Genomic DNA, 19605 nt, shown 5'->3' on the forward strand with positions numbered 1-19605 from the left:
TAGACAGAAATAAGTTTGAAATAAATATCCTTTGTTGGTGTAAAGTTGAGAAGTGATAAATCATTCCTTTTAGTCTGGAACCGAAGTCAAGCGACAATAACATAGAGAAATGATGAATTTATCTTATTTTTTCAGCAAGTTGTTGCAGGTATACTGTGCAATCTTTTATGGAGTAGGAAAGTGGTTAATTTTCCTTCCTTCCTTACCTCCTCTCTCTCTCTCTTTCTCTCAGATGCACACACACACACGTGCGCACGCACACACACACAGAAACGATACATGTACTTTTCTTTGGGGTTAATTATATTGAGATTCTCAACAGTTGTATTAAAAATATGCCTAACACTAAGCCTTAGTGAAAACATCTGGAAGTTTTGGTTTCCACGATGTAAAAAATCCAGATGTTTGGAAATATGCTTACTGACTGATTTGTATATGTGTATGTGAGCACGTGAGTGTGTGTGCATATATATATGTATATGTGTGTGTATAATCTTTTGCTTCACTGGTGTCATGAAGACAAAACATCAAACTCCACATATTGTCATTATGAAACATAGTGATTTCCAAAATCCACCTTATAAACTTATAACATACATTATTAACATTTTATTTTAGCAAATCTCTCACACTATCAATGTATGGATATTTGAAATTGAAATAAGACATCATGCTAACTATCTGCAAAGGAGATTAAATATCAAGTCCAACTCTTTAATTTAACATAGTTGGCCATAAAGAACCAGAGATGCTCAGAGTTACTTGCTCATAGGGACATTTCCAACTCTTTCAAAGTCGGGACAAAACTCCCAGTCTTAACTTCCCAATCCAGGAATACTGTTTTCATATCATAACAAGTAGCATCCATACATGATAGGAAAAAACTGAAAGGGAAAAGAATTGTAGCCTTAAGAGTTACACTAAGAAATTCATGTTTATTTGAACTTTAAAAAGGGATCATGTATTTTATTATTTTTAGTAATGTCTTGGTGTTTTACTTGACCGATATATTTTAAATATTATTGGTGCTATTAATGCTTTTGTTATTATGATTATGACATTAATAAATTATAATTCCACAAAACCAATTTACATGCAAATGTAGTAAGCAAATTTTATTCATCAGTATAAATCACCAAATAAGAAGAGCATACAACTTCCTAGCAGTGTGTTCCCAGTCACGTAAGATGAGTGAGTTTTTTTCGCAAAATGACTTCAATAAATTCTAATAAGCCATTCAAAAAATGTAGCTTAAAATATGCCAAAATATCCACATGCTGCCACTGGACTGAGGGCTTCAGTTAATACTGCAAAAAACTATCTTTAATAGCTATTGGTTGCTCAGCAGGATGAGCAAGGCTGGGATTAGAGATAATGATACTTGTTGGAACCACAGGGAGGCAGAGGAGAAAGCGATCGGCCTCCCTTTGCTTTGTAAAAGCATATTGAAAAGAAACTTATATTCAGGAGAACATGACACTAGGCAGTGATACATCTGATAATCTAAATATTTCTTTTTTTTTCTTTTAAGTTGATCTGAGACAGCTATTTCACATTTAAATAAAGTATTGAAATTCTTAGACGTCAGAGAACACATCGTGAAATCTCCCTTGTATTAGCCTCTCCTTTTTGAATTCCACTGTCTCCATACTATTTCAAACCTTGTCATCTTAGTGAATATCAGTTTACTGATATTCTTTCCTTTGTGATTGTACTACACACAGTGCCTCTCCAAAGTAGTCCAAACTAATTGCAAAAGCCAGAACAATCTTTCTAGTGGGCTGCTGTGATTGTGTTACTTCCTTATGCTGAAACTTGCTCTTTCATATTCAGTACAAAACAAATTTCATGTAATAACATTTAAAGTTTCCTCCTAGAAGATATCAACTTGTTTTATTGTTGTTCTTGTTGTTTTTAATGAACACTGTTCCCATGTGAAACATTCCTTGAACTACTGTGTCCTTTCAGACTCATACTGTGGATTCCCTCAGGCAGGAAAGGCTACCCTTTGCCTATTGAAATCTAGCTACCTTTTAAGGCCCAGATCAATTAAGATGCACACTGTAAGTCTTTCTTTGTCTCTGTTATGAATAGATCCCTTACTGCTCATCTGTTGATAGCAGTCAATTTGTACCACTAACAACAACACATATGCTGAAATTATAGTTATTTGTTTGTAGGTGCTATTGCCCCATCACATTTTGCTCCCCTCAATGGCATAGAACATGTCATATCCAACTCTATCGTGCAAGACTGTCTGTTTGCTACATAATAGGCTCTACATAAGTTATTTCAGAATTGATGAATTAATTGAAATTTTAAAACGTAGTAGATTGCATGAACATGAATATTTGCAAAAATAACTTTAAAATATGCCAAAATATTCACCTGCTGTCACTGGACTGAGGGCTTCAGTTAATATTGCAAAAAGCTGTCTTTAATAGCTATTAGATGCTATTAAATAGCGATTTTTAGGATTTAAAGCCATTTAAATTCAGAACTTTTAGTGACTTACTGTGCTGGCGGCCTTCTGTTTGTCCCTCCAATGGCCAAAAAAGAACATTACAAGAAGGTTGCAACAGTGAGAAAATGATTGCGCAGAGGTCTACTCCCCCTGTGCCTTCTCTCAGAGATTACCTTGGGATAGTTTCTTTTGACCTGGCTCCTTTCAGAAGGGCCCCTCCCAAGCTCTCTCTCTCCATGTTCTGATAACTGCCTCTTCCTCTTGCCCTTCAAGCTGAGGTATGCTATTTAAACCCCTCTGTCACTACTCCCAAGAGGCTGCACTGTTTCTTGCAGCATTTCTCTGTCCCACTCATGCCATTATAATTAGTCCCTTTAGTAAACTCTGTTCCAATTTTTCTATCTGATGGTGTCATCTATTTTCTGACAGGAGCCTTACTGAAACATCTACAAATGTGTATGGATTTATGGTGCACAGACTTTGTGTATCTACAAAATGACAATTGTCAACAGCCGTGGTAATTACTAAAACTAACAAATGACTATCTTTTCCTTAGAGTATTATAGAAACAATCTTAATTAATTTGATCACCAATAATTCTATTCAATGAGTGAGCATTAACTTCAGTTCTGCTTTTAGCCATTACTGTACAACAGAGAACATAGACAAATAGATAGATACAGATAGATAGATGGATAGATAGATAGATAGATAGATAGATAGATAGATAGATAGACAGACACATGTATATACACACATGTATTTCTAAGTCCTTCTTTTCAGAATATAAAGTTATTGAAGTGTTCAAGACCTATGCACAGACAACATCTCTTGCCAACTAATGTCTATATAAAGTCAATATACCAGTTATTCTAATTGATAATTGTGAGTCATAATTACATCTTTGATTTTAAAAAAACTCCTATGATAGCACTTAAACTGCTTGCCAACCTTTCTGAAAGCTGAAGTAATTTGTTATTCTTATAAGTAGGCAAAACTTAAAGTTTTTCTTAAATATCTATGCACTACCTCGTGTCTTGTTAGATTCTAAAAAGACCCTGTATTAATACACAATATGTAGTTTATTAAAAGCTTGGATGATAAAACCATTAATAAAATATCTACTTAAAATACTATTTTTTGGAAGTTTGTCAAGAAGTAAAATTGACAAATTATATAGTATTGGTCTCCTGTTGGGAGACTATGCAAAATCAACAAACAGAAAATGTGAAAATAAAGACAGTTTTCTATCTTAAGCTTAAAAAACCACATCCTTACACACTCTATTCTAAATAATTGTATTTTGGAAGGAAACATCATTTTTTTTGTTAGTGTTCTTAAATGCTTTTCTCCAGATAAAATATGGCTGTACCAATTTGAATCCAATTTTGTAATTAAAAATTTCTCCCCCTCTGTGAACCTGTAGTAATGTTTCATCCAAAAGCAGATTATTACAACCAAATTACAAACCCCTAAAAAGAAGAGGGGCATTATAAATGGAAACACCCACACAACCTTAAGTACAATATAGCAGTGCAAACAGCATTGCTCTAATGACAGTAATCCTGCTTGCCTTAGCTGTATTCATGCAAATGACAATTTAGTACAGATGTGGCACACATTTGCATGGTTAATGGCATCATTTTTTGTCCTTTTCTACTCCTCTGTACTATGATCAGCTGTTATGCTTAACATTACAAATTCTATGTGCTGTTCCTAACATTAGTGGAAACATAAGGCTGGTAGTTTCCTTGTCAGTGATTTAACTGAAACTTGCCTATGTACAAAAAAGCAGGAGATGTAGGAGGGGTAGGGTGGGGAGAGGTGGTTAGTGCCTGGTTGAGGCTTTCTCTTTTTAAGACATTCCCTTTCAAGGATGACTCTGGAATAGAAACAATTTTTAATATATGAAAAACCTCAATAGTTTTCCTGTTTCAGTAACATATTCAGAATATTCCACATGTAAGTGCAACTCATAGTTCCTACCTAGATTTATGCATACATCTCTCTCCATTCCATTATATATGGTGCATCTCAATTCAAGGAAAGAACATGTCCATTCTTTGGAAGATTTGATGACAATGACATGCAAAATATTGACAGGTCAGTTTAAGAAGGTAACTAATCCACACGTAACGTATTACTCTTGTTATTAACATTTCCTAGTGCTAAAATTGCCAGTATAAAACCGTGAGCACCATTATAAGAAGCAGATACATCCCTCAGCAAGAAAAGTGGTAAGTAATCTAGTGTTTCGATGTGCTTGAGAAATATGTTATATACAAAGAGAGAGTTAAGCCTTATTTCATGGTGAAACAAAATAACATGACATTTTTTTAAACATGACATTGTAATAAAATTTATTGATTTTAAGAAATCATAGGTGATTCTTTTACTTTCTTATTTTTAAATCTGGAGAGAACATTTCAAATGTTTTATTTTTCTTATGACTTCTAAATTTGAGAATTTTACCAATTATTAAACCTAACACTAAATCAAAGTAGCCTTTATTCTTTGTTAAACATTTTCTTGTGTTTCTCCATTCTTTTTCTTCATTTGCTTCTTTTACTCTCCATAAAACTCCACTCCAACACATACTCTATCATCTGTCATCTCCTACAGCCTAAAGATCTCCTTTCCTTTAAAGTGCATTCTCTTACATGACAGACGCCATTTACTATTCTTGCATTTTACAAAGTGTGCCATTATTCATGCATAACTTCTCAAATATATGTATATATATAAATTATATGTATAATTTTTATGTTCTTTTTTTTAACCAATTTATGAATTGCTACATCTAAGCATCGAGATTCCTTGCCTAATTCCTTTACCCAAATTTTGATTCAAAACTAGGTCCTGCTCTACTAGTAAGACAGTGGTATAATGTTTGATGTATTGAAGGCCATTATAAAGCTCATAAGTTATGTAAACAACCTCAACCGAAGCTCAAATATCATAAATGTATTTTAAGTATATTCCAATGTGTCAGGCTTTGTTGCTATACAAAGGGATTTTACTATATCTTACAGAGGTTTATAAATATGGGAATAACATAATGAAATCAGTAAATTAGGAAGAACATCATAGCAATACGGTTTGGGATGAGGAAGTAGAAAGACAGAGGGAACTTTAACAATGCCATGATGATAAGGCAAGCAACTCATATTCAGGGATATACCTATGGAAATTTTTGTGCAAATGGAGAAAGGGGAATGGATTCTTGAGATGCTAAGAGAATATAATTAAAAGGAGTTAATGACAGATTTAAAATATAATACCATGAAAGATGAATTATTTTTGATAATTGGGGTTTCTAACTCAAGCATCTGCATAAATATACTCAATAATCAAGATGTGGGATGTGAGAAAGGTAAACAATTACAGAAAAAAATGTGGAAATACAAGCCTTAAACCAGGAGTATCGAGACAAGTATAAAGTTTGAGTCAAAATGTCAACATGAAAGCTCAATCAAAGAGAATGAATGGGATGATCTAGGGAGATAGAATACAGTTACGAGAGGGCATAAGAACATCAAGTTTGATCAAATGTGGGGAGATGGAGTGCAAAGAAAGATGACCTGAAGAAGGAAACCAAAAATATGGCAAGAAAATGAAAGAATTGTGGAGAAAGCCTGATGTAGTTAGGTTGACATCTCTTGTTTTTGCAAGCATCCTCTGGTAATACCATATAAATTTCCCTTTCTTCCTTCCTTCCTTCCATTCCCCCCTCCTCCCCAACTCCCCTCCTCCCTTCCTCCCTTCCTCCCTTCCTTCCTTTCTTCCTTCCTTTTATGCTAGTTTGAGTCAGTTTGCAATAGAAAGATAAACCCGATTTGTACATTGAGACCTGAATGAGACACTTTAAAAAGAAGGTTTGATTCCCTGGGCGGAATGCTCAGGAAGATTAAATTTAATAAGATCTAGGATTAAACGACTGAGATTAGTTACTGTACAAATACTCATGTCACTTGTAATTTGAAAGAATATTTTATCATTAAGGAGATTGAGCAGGGGGAGGTCAAATGGAATTAGTTTGTGTTACCTTTTAATGTAAATAGAAAAATTAAATAATTAAATACAAAGTACTTTGTCTATATCTTTGGTGAATATTAGAGCAATAATCAAATTTAAAGGAAAATAAAATGCTTTATGTAGCTGAGTTGTACATAATCAAACTTACTCTTTTATATTTAAAAATTAATTACTATTTGGGCTAAATTACAATAAATATTTAAAAGGAATAATACTTTATATATGAAGGCTTGAAGGTTGCAAAATGACTTTCTGATGTTATCCAATTTCATCACATTTTTAATGAATAAATACGTGAGATGAGCAAAAAGATTAACTCTTTCATCTCCAATTTAAAAGTGAGAAAAGGGGGAGCTCAGGAACTCAGTGATTTTTTTTACATGACTGTAATATAGTAGTTCAATATTCTGTCATTTATCTCTCCCCTTCATATAACACAAAGAGCATGTTTTACTTCCAAATATCTATTTGTTATGGTTATCAAGCATGCAAATATTTGAAAAAGTAGGCTTATTACCTACCAAGTGTCAAATATTTAGAAGAGTACAGATTTTAGCTTGTATTTTTCTCATATCTGTGGATAGTTATCAATATTCAGGCTGCATATTAATGGTAATTTGTTTTCCTATTTAGTTTTCAGTGTTTATACAACTGTTTCACTTTGGGAAACTCACCAGCTTCCAAATAAGCACAGGTAAATTGGGAGAAAAGATATTTTTATCTTAATAAAGCAAAATATTCTCAATTAGAGTGACTTTTGTGCTGACTTTATATAAGATTTAAGGTGTATGATAGTTCTATTTTTAATTTTTGAAGAACTTTTATTCTACTTTTCATAGTTGATATGGTTTGTCTCTGTGTCCCCACCCAAATCTCACCTTCCATTGTAATCCCCATGTGTCAAGGAAGAAACCTGGTGGGAGGTGAGCAGTTTCCTCATGCTGGTCTGGTGGTTGTGAGTGAGTTCTCATGAGAGCTGACGGTTTTAAAATGTGGCACTTCTTCTTGCTCATTGTCTCTCTCTCTCTCTCCTGCCACATTGTGAAGATGATACTTGCTTTTCTTTTTCTTTCCTTCCTGATGGTAAGTTTCCTGAGGCATCTCCAGCCATGTGGAACTGAGTCAATTAAACCTCTTTATTAAAAATAAATTAACCAGTCTCAGGTAGTATCTTTACAGCAGTGTGAAAACAGACTAATACAGAGAATTGGTACTGAGAATGGGGCACTGCTATAAAGATAACCTAAAAATGTGGAAGCGACTTTGGAACTGGGTAATAGGCAGAGGTTGAAACAATTTGGAGGGCTCAGAAGAAGACAGAAAGATGTGGGAGAGTTTGGAACTTCCTGGACACTTGTTGAATGATTTTGACCAACATGCTGATAGTGATATGGACAATGAAGTCCAGGCTGAGGTGATATCAGATGGAGATGCGGAACCTATTGGGAACTGGAGCAAAGGTCATTCTTGCTATGCTTTAGCAAAGAGACTGGTGGCACTTTTCCCCTGCCCTAGAGGTCTGTGGAACTTTGAAATTGAGAGAGATGATTTAGGGTACCTGGCAGAATAAATTTCTAATCTGCAAAACATTCAAGAGGCTTCCTGGATTTTCCTGAAAATTTACAGTTATATGTGTTCACAAAGAGATGATTTGAAATTGGAACTTATGTTTAAAAGGTAAGCATAGTATAAAAGTTTGAAAAATGTGTAACTTGACTATGCAGTAGAAAAGAAAAACTGATTTTCTGGGGGAAAAATTCATGCCAGCTGCAGAAATTTGTGTAAGTAATGAGGAACCGAATATTAATTGCCAAGACAATGGGAAAAATGTCTCCAGTGCATTTCAGAGATCTTCATGGCAGCCCCTCCCATCACAGGCCCTGAGACCTAGGAGGGAAAAATGGTTTCCTGGGTGGGGCCCAGGGACCTACTTCTCTGTGCAGCCTCTGTACTTGATTCCCTGCGTCCCAGCTGCTTCAGCTCCAGCCATGGCTAAAAGGAGCCAAGGTACATACATCTCAAGCCGTTGCATTAGAGGGTACAAAATCCAAGCCCTGGCAGCTTCCACATGGTGTTGGACCTGAGGGGGTACACAGAAGACAAGAATTGAACTTTGGGAACCTTCATCTAGATTTCAGAGGATGTAGGGAAACATCTGGATGTTCAGGAAGAAGTCTGCTGCAGGGGAAGAGACCTCATGGAGAACCTCTACTAGAGCAATGCAGAGGGGAAATGTGGGGTTGGAGCCCCCATACAGAGTCCCCAGTGGGGCATCATCTAGTAGAGCTGTGAGAAGAGGGCCACCATCCTTCAGACTCCAGAATGGTAGATCTACTGACAGGCTGCACCATGCACCTAGAAAAGCTGCAAGCACTCAAGGCCAATCGGTGAAAATAACTTCAAGGGCTGAACTCTTCAGAGCCACAGAGGCAGAGCTACTAAAGGCTATGGGAGTCCACCCCTGGCATCAGCATGATCTGGATGTGAGACATGGTGTCAACAAAGATTTTGGAGCTTTAAGATATAATCACTGATCGGCTGGGTTTTGAACTTTTGTGGCCTGTGGCCCTTTGTTTTGGTCAACTTCTTCAATTTAGAATGGGAACATTTACCCACTGCATGTATCCATATTGTGTCTTGGAAATAATTAACTTGCTTTTGATTATACAGGCTCATAAGTGGAAGGGAGTTGCCATGTCTCAGATGAGACTTTGGACTTGGACTTTTGGGTTAATGCTGAAATGAGTTAAGACTTTGGGGGACTGTTAGGAAGGCATGGTTGGTTTTAAAATGTGAAAAGGACACGAAATTTGAGAAAGGCCAGAAGTGGAAGGATATGTTTTGGCTCTGTGTCTCCACTCAAATCTCATCTCGAATTGTAATCTTCATGTATTGAGGGAGGGACCTGGTGGGAGGTGACTGGATTATGAGGATGGTTTCCCCCATGCTGGTCTGGTGATAGTGAGTGAGTTCTCACAAGATCAGATGGTTTTAAAGTGTGGCACTTCCCATTGCTCACTCTCTGTCCCTCCTACAGCTTTGTGATAACAGTACTTGCTTCTTCTTCTGAGGCCTCTCCAGCCATGTGGAACGGTGAGTCAATTAAACCTCTTTTGTTTATAAATTACCCGGTCTCAGGTGGTATCATTATAGCAAGGTGAGGATGGACTAATACAGTAGTTGCTTCATTTTACATTCCCAACAACAGTATATGAGGGTTTCAATTTTACCACATCATTGGAAACACTTGTTTTTTTTTTTTAAATAATAGCCCTTGTAATAGGTGTGAGGTGATATCCTATTGTAGTTTTTATTCACATGTTCCTGATAATTAATGATGTTGAGCATGTTTTCATCTATCTGTTGGCTATTAGTGTGTCTTCTGTAAAAAATATCTGTACAAATCCTTTGCCCACTTTTTAATCAGGTTATTTTATTATTATTATTGGGTTGAAATTCCTTTTCTGGATTACATATCCAAAAATATTGAAATCAGAATCTCAAGGAGATATCTGCATGCCCATGTTTATTGCAGCATTATTTATAATAGCCAATATATGAAAAAATCTCGTGTTCATTAAGAGATTAATGATTAAAAATGTGGCATACACGAAGGAATATTTTTCATCCTTATAAAAAAGAAATTCTGCCATTTGACATTATGGATGAACCTGGAGGATATTACACTAAGCGAAATAAGCCATTCACAGAAGGACAGATATTGTAAAATTCCACTTATTGGAGGTATCTATACTAGTCAATTCATAGGAGGAAGAAAGACAATAATGATTTTCAGGGTCTACAGGGTAAGAAAAATGGAGAATTGTTCAATGGGTATAACATTTCAGTGGTGTTAGATAAGTTCATAAGTTCTAGAAATATAGACAGTGCCTGTGATTAACAATACAGTACTGTACACCTCAAAATTTGTTGAAAGGGGTTACATGTTAAGTGTTCTTTTTTTTTTATTATACTTTAAGTTTTAGGGTACATGTGCACAACTTGCAGGTTAGTTACATATGTATACATGTGCCATGTTGGTGTGCCACACCCATTCAAAACAAAAACAAAACAAAAGTACAGAAGAAAACTTTGAGAGTTGTTGGATGTATCTGTTACCTTGATTGTGGTGATGCTATCAAGGATGTTTGAATATGTTCAAATTAATCAAACTGTACACATTATATATGTAAAGTTCTTTGCATATCACTTACACCTCAATAAAACTGTTATAAAAAGAAAGGAAAGAAAATGCCAAGGAATATTAAAAAAAACCCTAAAACTAATAAGTGAGTTTTACAAGGTCACAGGATCTATGCAAAATTCAACCATAGTTTTTTAATAGTGGAAATGGATAATTGGAAAATAAAGTGTTTTAAAAAAGAATATAATAGCTCATAAACGCTTAGATATAAATCTAACAAAACATGCACAGATATATGGAAAAATACAAAATATTAATGAAAGAATAAAAAGAGTCCAAATAATTGGGTAGACAAAAAATGCCCAGAGATTTGTGGACTCCACAAAGTAAAGATCTCAGTTTCATCCAGATTGATTCTGGATTTATTGGAATTTCAATAAAATTATAGTAAATCTAAAATTTTCTTTCTAAATTTTATATAATTCTGAGCTGTATAAGGAGAGCAAATGAATTAGGATAGCTAAAACAATTTCAATGAAATATAAGATAGGAAGACTCTATCCTTATAAGAATTACTTTATCCTTTATAGCAAATCTCACATTAAGACCTGCTATAAAGCTACAGTCATCAACACAATGTGGTATCAGCGATGAGACAGAATTATAGATCAATGAAGTAGCAGAGAGAAACCAGATATAGATCAATGCAATTATGGCCAATTGATTGTCAACAAAACTGCAAATGGAGAAATATTAGATTTTTCAACAACTGTTTCTGGAACAGTTGGATATACATGCACCAAAAAAACAAATAAGCAAGAAAAAACCCTCAACCTAATCTTCATGCTTTATACAAAAGTATACAAAATAAACATAGATGTACATGCAAGATATAAAGATATAAAATATTTAGAAAAAATATCTTAGTGACCTGGGTTAGGGAAAGGGTTCTTAGAAGAAGAATAAAAAGAAAAAAAGATCAACTAGATTCATCAAAGTTGGTAATTTTTCCTTTTACAAAAAATGGGCAAGAGAATACAAATCACGAATCTGGTAAAGGAACATATAAATAACAAAATGTATAAGGAATACAAAGATATATACACACACACACACATATATATACACACACATAAATGTATACACACACATAGATGTATATAAAGAACTAAGTTAAAAATTAAAAAGCCAGTGATCCAATTAAAAATGGGCAAAATGTTTGAACAGGCATTTCACCAAGGAGGATATAAAAATGGCAAATAAGCATATAGAAAAATGTTCATCATAATTAGCCATTAGGAAAATGTAAATTAAAACAAGAATGAATTACTACTACATACCATTCAGAGTAGTTAAAATCAAAATGCTGATAATGTCAAGCACTAACAAGTTGGTGGAGCATCTGTAACTTGCACACATTTTTGGTGAAAATGCAAATTAATAGAGCCAATCTGAAAAACAGTTTGGAAGTTTCGTATAAAATTATACATACTTTCATCATATGACCAAAGACTATTACTCTTATGTAATTAGAAATAAAAATTATGTTCACACAAAAATCTGTAACAAGAATGTTTACAGCATCTGTATTCCTATAATGTAGTTCATTTAAGCAATTTTTTTAAAAAGTCAACTTTTGATACATCTAACAACTTGGATGTATCTTGAATGTATTATGCTGAGTTAAAGAACTCAAATCGTTACACGCTGTGAGATTCCATTTATAATACATTCTCTAAAAGACAGAAGTACAGTGTTAGTGAACATATCAGTGGTTGATGTGGGTTAGATGCGTGGATGTATGGGGGTTGGCAGGGAGTATAAAGGAATACAGCAAGGAATTCTTTTTAAAGGTGATAAATCTTCTCTGAATTGTAATTTTGGTGATGTTTAATTTTATACATGTTAATATTCATGAAACTCTATACCAATAACAATATTCAACTTATGATATAATCTATTACCAATACATACCAATAACAATAGCCAATTATGGTATAATTTACGGTTAAAAATTAAAATTAATTTTAAAAAGAAAAGAAAAAAGTGCACAAAAACACTGGTAATAAAATTTGATAAGTTGTTTACATTTTATCTAGTTTTTTTTGTTTGTTGGCATAAACAGGAACCTATAAAAGTGTAACTATGCCTACACTCAATTCATGCTTTTTGAAAAGATCCTGTAATTTAGAATTCTAGCTTCTTTATAATTTTAGTGTTTTACTTGTAGTCATTACACTAGTAAAATCAATCTTATTTAGTCATATGTCAGTAAATTTTTGGTATCCAAATAGAACATAGTTATAAACCTATGATACAAACTAATAGTAAAACAAAACAATTTTTTAATTTTTTCTATAAATGACATTTTCCTCAAGTAGCCTACCCCACTGGGAAGCAAGAAAAAGTAACAAAAATCAAAAATGAAATTATAGTTCAATCTGGTTAAATATTTCGGTAATCCCTTAGAGAAACTTCTCACTCTCTTTACATGAAATGCTGAGTGTTTTCAAGTTCTCTGCCCCTCTCCAGTAGTGCCTGGAAATACGGGGAGGGTGTATAGTTTTCATGACCTTGTGGGGCAGGAGGGAAATCTACTCCTTAAGTCCACCTTGTGTTCTCCAGATCATCAGGGTTTCTCTAATGGAATAACTAGTTTGGGCTTCTCCCTGGATTGGTAACTGAGATCTGAACTTACCATCCCTGATCATCTTACTAGTATCTGATGCTGAATGGATTGTGCTCATGACCTAACCTTGGATTTTTAATTTGTTCGTTTGGCTAGGATGCATGCCTGCAAGCTGGTTGGTTGGTTTCACTTTGGATCTTATTGGATGTGAAATTCCTCTCAGCATTCACCGTTTTTTGTTTGTTTGTTTGTTTTGTTTTGTTTTGTTTTTTTTAACCTGGCTCACAGTTTAGCCAGTCTATACCAAAGCTTCTGCTCCAGTACCATCTCATGCATTGCTGTGGTGGTCCAAACAGTAGGCATTCTAACTATCTGCTCAGCTCCTTTACATAGTTCAACTGTATGACATAAAGGAGCATTTGAGTCTCAATCACACCATGCAGGACTCCAGAGGTGCTCAGGAAAGCAGCATTCCTGCCTGCCTTCTAGCTTAATCAGTTTTTCCTAGAAACTCCATTTGACATGGCCACTCTCAAGATTCTGTTATAGGGCAAGTTTCAAGGGAATCTCCTTCAAATATTTTAAATGTGAAGTGTTGCAATGCCTTTCCTTGACATTTCATGATGTTATACACCTCTCCATTTGGGACCAAACATGGAGAAAGAATATCAAAACACATATGTTTTAACTTCTGTCTTTCTTACCTCAATCACCTTTCTTGTGCCATCAATCATAATGTTGGAAATAGGCATTGGACTCCTCCCTTCTTCAACATCCCATCTAGATACTGGATCCTTCCCTTCTTCAGCATCTTGTTTAGAAGTGGTCTAGCACCAGCATGGCACACGTATACATATGTAACTAACCTGCACTTTGCCCACATGTACCCTAAAACCTAAAGTATAATAAATACATAAATAAATAAATAACATAAAAAAATAAAATAAAATCTCAATTCTAAATTTAAAAAAAAAGAAGTGGTCTAGTATGCTTCTTGTTAACTTTCAGAGCTAAATCAATTAGAATATTATTTTCTGTCTTTGGAAGACCAGCTTTCAAGCCCATTTTTTAGCTACGAACTTGAAAATCCTACTTTGGTTGTCAGAGGATATGTATTAATCCTTTCTTTTTCATATAGTTTATCAGTTAGATGTTTGTTATAGATCACACAAACAACTTTTCCAAACCTACAAAGAAAATGATTCATTGCCAGATATTTAATGGCTGAAAATATCATCAATAGAACTTGCTTCAGGCCAAAATTCCAGGAACAACTCTTAATCTCCAGAATCGCACTGCAAGATGCAGTTCCATGGTCCAAAATCATGAAGTTGCTTATTTCAGAATGATGCCACATTCAGGAAACTGCTGCTATTACTAAAGGAAAATCTCTAAATCAAGTGGTCATTAACTGTAGAGTCATATTGCTGGTGACATGCTTCAATAGAATGGATGCATCAAACCTTGACTTTTTCCACTTTGTACAATTCCAAATTCAAAGAATGCATGAGAACATATAATGGATGGAAGCTAAATAAAATCTTGAACCCCAGTTATAAGAAAATATAAAAATATAATCTTTATCAGAATCTGTATTTCAAGAAAGTACAATAGAAAGAAGTTGAAATAGATACTAAATGAGCTATTCTATGGTATCCATTAAAGCAAAGCATTAAAGGTACTGCATTAGCATAGAGTGATTTTAATATATTTAAAATATCTTGTTTAGTATTTACTTATTGCTATTATTTATTTTTACTATTATTTACATTACCGTTTAAAAAATTTAAATCCTCCTCAAATACATAGGTTGCTCAAGGTAACAATAGAGTTATGAACACTTAAAATGTATAGGAGAAAACCTCATTAATATATGCCTGTTATGTTTGTACATTAACATAAATTTTTAAGACAGACACAAATTCAGACAGGCTCACTATCTTCCTGACCTTATTATATCTGAAATATCATAATAGTCAAGGTTACTTAGTGGACATTTGCCATTTGTTTAAACCCACCCAAAATGGAATTGTAAATAGTCTAAATTCATATCTCAGAATTTACCTTTTTCTACAGCTGATTTCTCTTCTCCATTCTCATTATCTTTGACTTATTGTATTCTCTTCTACTTCTCCTTTCCTAGATTTTTCCATTAAATTACCTTATTTGATTCCCTTTACTCTACATCTTGCCTTTTATCATTTCTTTGCTTTTTGTTTTTTCATCATTCTGAGTATATTTGTATTACCCAGACATTTGAGAAGCATTATTCTACTTTTATAACATTTCCCTTATTAGAAGTTAAATTGACTTGAAATATTTAATCATGTGTGTATATTTTAATAACATGCTGAAAATTAATATAATGACTAGCCTATTTCCAAAGATTGAATGCTTACTTTAATTCTGTCTTTGATAATAATAGAATCAGATCCATATCCAATAGAAATTAATCAATTATAGAGGAAGATAATGCATTTCTTCGTTGCTTGCACTGCTTTAATGTATGTATAATACCTGTTTTATCACAATTTGTAAATCCCCAGCAATGCCTAGAAAGGTTTCATCATGGTAGATACTTAATTCTTATTCATTAGAATTTGGCTATAGGTTTTTTTCACTTTACTCCTAGCATTTTTGACAAAATTCCAGAGGAGATTCAGAAATTAAGAGAGTAATTGAAACTGGTCAGCAAATGAGCAAAACAGAACATGCCATTTAATAACTGAACAAAAAAAGAGTTCCAAACAACCAGCTTATAAGTAGGAGTGATACATTTCCTTTTGATCTTTACCAACAAGCGGAATTGCTGGATTGTATGATAGCTCTATTCTGATGGACCTCCATACTGTTTTCTATAATGGTTGTACCAATTTACATTCCCACCAACAGTGTGCAAGGGTTGTCTCTTCTCCACACCTTTGCCAACAATTTTTATTTCTTGTTTTTTATCATCATTTTTGTAATACATATTATTTATAACTTTCCAGACTACTATAATTAAACACATTTCTGCTCTTTATTGATAATCTGTGTCCTTATTTTGAATATTTATCATTAAACATTGTAATAACACAAATCTGTGTGAATTTTTGTGTGTCCAAGCTTCCTTCTTTAGTACCAAGTAGTCACTTCCACTTTACTCGTCCGTTTCTTGTGGATTTCAGTTTCTAATTCTGGATGGGTTTGAAAATCAGAACACTATTCAGCTTAAGCTTTGAGTGATACAGTAGTTTATAAATTCCTAAACGTGGTTCCAACAAGTGTATTATGTAGCTTTAGCTCATACTAAAGCTGTAAAGTATTTCAGATACCTAGTCCATGAATTTTCTAATAATTTAGGGGAGGTTCCAAAACTGAGGTAGTATTAAAATATTGAGGAAATCAAAAATAATATTTGAGTCATTAAAATCAAAGTAATGAGATGATTTAAGTCATTTTAGGGAAAAGTTTCCCTTATTACAGATGAGCATGGTAAATCAATGCATGAGAGACTAAATAATTATTTTAGATGTGTTATGCAAAGTCCAATAGAATTTAAATCACAGAAAGGTTTACATTTGAACAGTGAAAGATACCTACAGTATTCACAGATACCTGAGAATAGTTAGGCAAATATGTTTTCAAATAAAATACAAAGTTTACAGTTGTTTTGACTAACAGGGTTGTACAGTCCAATGATTAAATGCACCAACTTTGGAATCAAGATTTCCTGGATTCAAATTCAAGCTCCACCATTGGCAAATTATTTAACCTACATGTGCCTCAGTTTCCTCATCTATATGTGGAGGCAATAGTTATACTCTCTTATAATGTTTTTGTTAGCATTGTCAGAAGATAGCTCATGTGAAGCATTTTGGAAGAATACTTAGTGTTTAATTGCCAACAGTTTTTGATTATTAAACTATAGAGAAAAAATAAAAAGAAAAATCAAGAAGTTCTTCACTAGTTTAATTTTTCTACAAATGATAAAATGTTTCTGATTATATATGCTATGAATGTGTTTAATGTCTTGTTGAGGCATCTGAAGTGTGTGTGCATGTAAATATTGGCACATTTCTGAACACAATTTACACCGAGCCAAAGAGAGTCACTAATATTTGTTAAATTGCTTTTCTAAAGTGGCAAAAGTTAGTAGCAACTTTTCCAAAGGGTGCTTTATTCACACTAACTAATTAAGTGAATGAGCTTTCTGGTTTTAATTAAGTGGAGTGTTTGTATATGTATATGCTTGTTTATATACTCAGTGGCAATAAGGGTGAGATTTTAATATAGAAAGGAAGAAATAGCCACTAAGAAAGTTCAAGCCCATTCAATTAAAAATCCTAACCTGATAGTTTTATGCAATGCAAAGTTAATGGACTGGTTCGAATTCCATAAAGTGGTACTTTTTTTATCATCATGAAATGGCTCATGGATCTCATATGAACATACCTAATATTTCTGGAGCATTAACTCTTCAGAGGTATAATCACACTGTGTATCAATAAAGATAAAATACGTGATAAGTGAAATTTTGCTTTCTGGCTGCTTTGGGATTATGTGGCTAATGACCATCAGGCAGACACTCAGGCAATTACAATGGGGAGATTTCTTAGCTCTGAAAGCACAGGCAAGATTCCAAAATGCGCAAAACAAGCAGAGCATAGAGTAGGGGCAAAGGTGGTATATTCATGGATGAGCGCAAGTTTTGGCTTTCAGGAGTTCAAGGAGCAAGTCTGTTCAGAATATTGTTATCAAGCAGATAGAGGACAAAAGCATAATTGAAATAACCGGAATGTACATAAGCTAACTGCATTGCCTTATGTGGTGTGGTTCTGTGGAAAGATTATTAGACTTACAAGAGTGAGGACTCACAGTTCTGCCAGCAAATAAGCTGAGTGGCTTCAGACAAGCCACTTGACTTATCTCTGGGCCTCAGTTTTCCCATTTATGGATTAAAGACATTCACAGACATTGGCTGAGTGCCTGCAATGTGCCAGCTATTGAGCTAAACTTGGGATGCTAGAAAAGACAATCCCTTTTCTGGATTAGGAGGTTTACATTTTAAAGAGGCAAGAAGGCACTAAACAAGGGCAGTGAGGTACAACAAGCTCTGTGGTTTTATTTCTCCTAAATGGGAAGAAACATGGAGAGGAAGAAAAGTGTGCAATTTCAGTTGCAAATGGAGGCAGGGGCGCACCATGTTCTCTGATACGATTGTACCTCCCATTGGTAAGAATCAGGTAATTGTCCTGAGCCTTGTCGAGTTGTTTATTTGTTTGTTTGTTGCAATAGCTTCTAACATAATTGATCTGCTAAGAATTATTTATAAACTCTCTCATGTAAATGCCCTTACAATTGTCAATGGCTGTAATTCTATATCAAGATCAGTGCTATGGCATCTTCGTTGTAGCTATGAACTTCAAGTTTTATGTTTAAACTTATAATTTTTGGAAACATTATTCAATGGTAATGATGTAAAAAATCAATAGGAATAGAAACATGACAAATGTTTCAACAATTAAAATAAAATATTGCTTTCTATTTAAAAGAGCATATAGTCACCTTTCAAGTTAAACTTTGGTCTTACAATCCGTTTTAATGATATAAGAGAAAATAAGCTTAATTAAGTTCATTGTAAAGTCCTCAAAAGAGCAGATCAGAATATCGGTCACTACCTTGTGGCCCAGGTAGAATTCCATAGTCCACAAATTACTGAAGCTCTTTGAATATCTGAACAGTGAGAAAACTCTATTTAGAATTATGCATATGACAGAGACTAGAATGTGTTCTAAGAATAGCTTACATCACATCGAGAAGAAAAGCACCAGATGATTACTTTTAGTCAATTCTATTTTTGTACTGTAGGTACTGATAAAAAGCTTCTAACATAACGGAAGTAGCTGTTGCATCACAACATATCATCACATTTTAGAATTGGAAGGAATTGAGCATGCATCTAATATAATTCCTTTGGACTAGGTCCAGAGAAATAAAAGACACACTCAAGTTCACAGAAATATACAATTCTGACTCTTATATTCAGTGCTCTTACACATGTATTTTGCTGCTTTGTTATATAAAAATAACAATAAATGCAGATTCAAAAGTTTGGGGAACTTGTGAGTTGAGAGAACAAATCATAATAAAGCAAACCTAATAAAAGAAAATCTATATTTACACATATGACTAAATGTCAGCGATTTTTATCTTTACAAAAGGATTCACTGAAAGCTTCCATTAAGTGGTAAACTACGTTTTTTCAATACTTTTATTTGTTTGTACTATATTGATAGCACTATACATATATTACATAAAATACACCTACTCATAAACTGTCTTTGAGTTATT

General features: G+C 33.9%; 1 long non-coding RNA gene across 2 annotated transcripts in view; it reads left to right on the plus strand.

Annotated features, from left to right (window-relative positions):
- The first annotated feature begins 18324 nt into the window (after nt 1-18324).
- Nucleotides 18325-19605, plus strand: part of LOC134739597 (uncharacterized) — an 87648-nt gene continuing 86367 nt past the window's right edge. For both annotated transcript variants that reach the window (XR_010126420.1, XR_010126421.1), the window contains exon 1: nt 18325-18497. This is a non-coding gene — a long non-coding RNA (uncharacterized LOC134739597). The remainder of the gene's footprint in view (nt 18498-19605) is intronic.

The sequence above is a fragment of the Pongo pygmaeus genome, chromosome 4 (genome assembly GCF_028885625.2).
Source record: "Pongo pygmaeus isolate AG05252 chromosome 4, NHGRI_mPonPyg2-v2.0_pri, whole genome shotgun sequence".
NCBI lineage: Eukaryota > Metazoa > Chordata > Mammalia > Primates > Hominidae > Pongo > Pongo pygmaeus.